Raw genomic sequence first — 4233 nt, 5'->3', positions numbered from 1 at the left:
ACAACTGATCTAAAACTAGGCTAATCACTTCTGAGTTGAGGTGTATTTTCCAGATACTTTGGTTTAGCTTCTCTCTCTCTTTTTTTTTTTTCATTCAAGAGCAAGATACTAACTCTTAGGTGGCCTGCAATCTTGGCATTGTGTTATTCTGTCAGGATCCGATTTAATGTCTTTGTTTTGAACAGTTTTAAATTTACAAAATTTTGAATATACGTATATATGTTCCATTTTCTCAGAAATGTGTTCATTTGGTTTCTGGCAGCCTCCATATGAAACTTCCACAGTGAAAGTAGCTAAAAGTTGAGCAGCAGGCGCCTCGGAGGGAACAGGAACATTCTCTCCAGCAAGGCAAGAGCTCCGGCACACCCAGGACTGTGTTGTCATTCGTTCTAGCTGTGAGCACCAAGAATGTCCTCTGCATTCATAAGAACACTTCATGCTTCTCCAGTGGTTAACTCAAAGCCGTTTTTAATGATCTGAGTACACACGAAAAAGATGTGTCCTTCTATATCAACACTACGGAAAACCAAATTTACTGAAAATAGCCTGAGCCACTCCTCCACAGACTTGAGGCACTCTGGCTGGGCGCTCGTGCTTATTCTTGCTCTGAATCTGCTAGCCGTACTTCATGCAAGTCTTTAAAAATTCTTTCCGTGGCATGCTACGTGTCATAGGCAGTATTTGTGAGGCGGCGGCTAGCGGGTGGCTGACGGTCAGGGGGTGGGCAGGGAGATGTTCAGTCAAGGCCAGGAGGTCAGCCCCTTGTTGTGGGGGCGAGGTTCCCAGCACGGGTCAGTGTGCAGAAGCTGGAGGGTGCCCGGGAGCCAGGATGTCAGTCAGGATTCTAAATTCTTCATCTTACCTCCACCAGCCAGTTTAATTCAGTATATCCAGAATGCTTCAGGTTTTGGAATACATAACCAAGCCTATACAACTAAACTCAAACTATTTGGGCCTATGGTGTTTAAAGGAAAAAAAGAAGGAAGGATGAAGGAACATTCCAAATAATGAAGCATTCCTTAGTGGGGGCTTCTATAAAAGTACAATTCACCCTTCATTGGTCGTCAAAATTACAACCTTCCCACCAGCTTGGTAACAATCTAAAAGTCTGACAATGTGCTCTGCTGGTGAGACTGGGCAGGAACAGGCATTCTCATATATTGCTAGGGTTCGCAAAAAATGGAAGTTCTTTTGGAAATATTTGATAATAATGAACAAAATCATCCATGAACTTACCCTTTGACCAGCCACTGTACTTCTAAGCATCTATGCTTGGTAAAAGTACAGATGCCACCCACCCAGGATCATGCCTTGTGACGTTGTTTGTAAGAGCAAACGATTAGAAACAACCCAAGAGTTCAGCAGGAATAGGGCCTTTGTTCAAAATGACTCGGTACTTCTGCACAGCAGAGTACCATGCAGCCATAAAAGAAGACAAAGATTTCCACCTTTTGGTGTACAGAAATCTACAAGACATATTGTCAAGTAAAAAAAAAAAACCAAAAAACCCAAGATGTATATAGTTATGTGCTCTCTTTTGTATAACAGGCAGGGGGGAGTAAGAATATGTTGTTTATATCTGTGAAAAGAAACACTGAAAGGATAACTACTTATCTATAGGGGGTGGTTTTCTGTAGGGAGTGGAGGAGGGCAGAATGGAGAGGACAGTGGAAGCAAGACTTCCTGTGTATACCTTTCCATATAGTTTTGATTTTTGATTCAAAAGTGTATGTTCAAAAATGAATAAAACGAAAGCTGAAAAAATTCCATTCATCTTCCCCAGCAGGTGTAACTCCCACTGGCTCAAGGACCAATCATCAGCTAATTGGGGTGGGGTGGGGTGGAGGTGATAGATTTCAAGAGCTATGGCCAGATGCTTTAGATGGAACAAGCAATTCTCCTTTGCGGCTGTCCTCCAGGTCTATCCTGGGCCTTGTAGCTGAGATCAGTCTGCATGTTTCCCACCACATGCTAACCACATGCTTGTCTTGTTTTCCTGGGATTGGGTGTGAGCCACTGAATCCTGCCTATTGTCCTATCCTTCTGAGTTGGGGGCTCCACTTTGCTCCCATCACTAAAGCAGTTCTATCCTTCCACCCTCCCTTGGCACTGGAGTCTGGTCTCTCAACTCTTGGCTGACTGCTGTGGCCTTGGGACCCAGTGACAACTGTATCTGATGCTGCCTGCCTGTCTGGATTGTCAAATAGGACTTTCCTTCTCATTGAACAGCCCCTGACACCTGACACCCACCACCTCCCGGAAATACTAGAGGAACTATAAAAATCTAAATTCTAAAATTTCTAGCTAGTCCACATTTTAGCGAAGGCCTGTGGCCACCAGCCATGTTCTCTGGAGCCTGGGTGAAGCCCAAACTGCTGCACCTCTCCTAATTTTCCAGACTGAATTTGGTTCTGTAGCTTCTGCCCAAGTCAGCAGATGGGTCACATTCCAGGGCAGGACACTGCCAGGCTGTTCTAGTCCAGTGTAGTTAGGCCTTCCATGAACACCTAAACCACCACAAAGGAGCCACTTCCTTCCTTCTCCCAGCTCAGGACTACCAATAATTTGGAATGGGAAGGGCGCCTGGGTGGCTCAGTTGGTTAAGCGACTGCCTTCGGCTCAGCGGGGAGCCTGCTTCTCCCTCTGACCCTCTCCCCTCTCATGCTGTTTCTCTCTCTCTCTCTCTCAAATAAATAAATAAATAAAATCTTTAAAAAAAAATTTGGAATGGGAAATGCTAGATTTACAAAGAAACATTTATAGTTGGTTAGACTTTATTAGGTGCCATTCTTTTTTCCATTTCTTTCCTTCTTTCCTTTTACGAGAAAAACTAAAAAACAAAAAACAAAAAACTAAGGTCTGAAGAAAGTTATAACATTTGCAAAAGAGATGTTTACATTCCATTGAAAGTCCATTTGGAGAAATAGTCTTACACATTCTGTTACACTGGCAATCTTTTGTTCTATACAGAATTTAATTTTTATTTTTTTAAGATTTTTTTATTTTTTTAAAGATTTTGTTTATTTATTTGTCAGAGAGAGAGCACAAGCAGGGGGAGCGGCAGGCAGAGGGAGAAGCAGGCTCCCCGCTGAGACTCAATCCCAGGACCCTGGGATCATGACCTGAGCCGAAGGCAGACGTTAACCGACCGAGCCACCCAGTGGTCCCCAAAGATTTTATTTTTAAAGTAATCTGTACACCCAATGCAGGGCTTGAACCCACAACCCCGAGATTAAGAGTCACATGCTCGTCTTTTCCGGTTACTGCAGCGCGAAGAACCAAGAGCAGCAAAGTCTCCCGCGACACCTGTACGAGGCGGGGCAGGAAGCCTGCCGGGAACCAGCACGAGCACCGGACGTTTTTGGAGACGGTGGAGCTGCAGATCAGCCTGAAGAACCATGACCCTCAGAAGGACAAACGCTTCTCGGGCACCGCCAGGCTCGAGTTCACTCCCCGCCCCAAGTTCTCCGGACGTGTTTTGGGGCATCAGCAGCCCTGTGATAAGGCCAAGGCAGTGGATATTCCCCACATGGACACTGAGGCACTGAAGAAACTCAACAAGAATAAGAAATGAGTCAAGAAGCTGGCCAAGAAGTATGATGCCTTCTTGGCTTCAGAATCTCTGATCAAGCCGATCCCATGAATCCTGGGCCCAGGCCTGCATAAGGCTGGCAAGTTCCCTTCCTTGCTGACCCACAATGAGAACATGGTGGCCAAAGTGGATGAAGTGAAGTCCACCATCAAATTCCAGATGAAGAAGGTGCTGTGTCTGGCAGTGGCCGTTGGCCGTGTGAAGATGACAGATGACGAGCTTGTGTACAACATCCACTTAGCAGTCAATTTCCTGGTGTCCTCGATCAAGAATTGGCAGAACGTCCGGGCTTTATACATCAAGAGCACCATGGGCAAGCCCCAGCGCCTGTACCTTGCAAGGCACAATTCAATAAATCCTAGTACTTAAAAAAAAAAAAAAAAAAAAAGAGTCGCATGCTCTACCAACTGAGCCAGCCAGGCACCTCCAGAATTTGTTTTTGAATAAAATTTATTGTAAAGGTTTTCTGAAGGAAGCAGGGGCCATGAGGGAAATATTCAGGTAATATACTAGGTGATTTTTTTATGTGACATTTGTGGGGAATAATTTAGATTTTTTTAAAACCTTCAAATTAAAAATATTTCAATGCATCCATATGGGCAAATCATTTAGACAAAAACATTATTGGAGCCTAAATAATT

General features: G+C 44.3%; 1 pseudogene; it reads left to right on the top strand.

The window, feature by feature from the left end:
* Window positions 1-1385: 1385 nt before the first annotated feature.
* Window positions 1386-3976, top strand: LOC123836546 (large ribosomal subunit protein uL1-like; annotated as a pseudogene).
* The last annotated feature ends 257 nt before the right edge of the window (window positions 3977-4233 follow it).

This window comes from Mirounga angustirostris, unplaced genomic scaffold (genome assembly GCF_029215605.1).
Source record: "Mirounga angustirostris isolate CCGP_5_RB_7025 unplaced genomic scaffold, mMirAng1.0.hap1 SCAF_8, whole genome shotgun sequence".
In the NCBI taxonomy this organism is placed as follows: domain Eukaryota; kingdom Metazoa; phylum Chordata; class Mammalia; order Carnivora; family Phocidae; genus Mirounga; species Mirounga angustirostris.
Note: the sequence above shows the minus strand (reverse complement) of the source record. Positions and strands in the feature narration are given on the sequence as shown.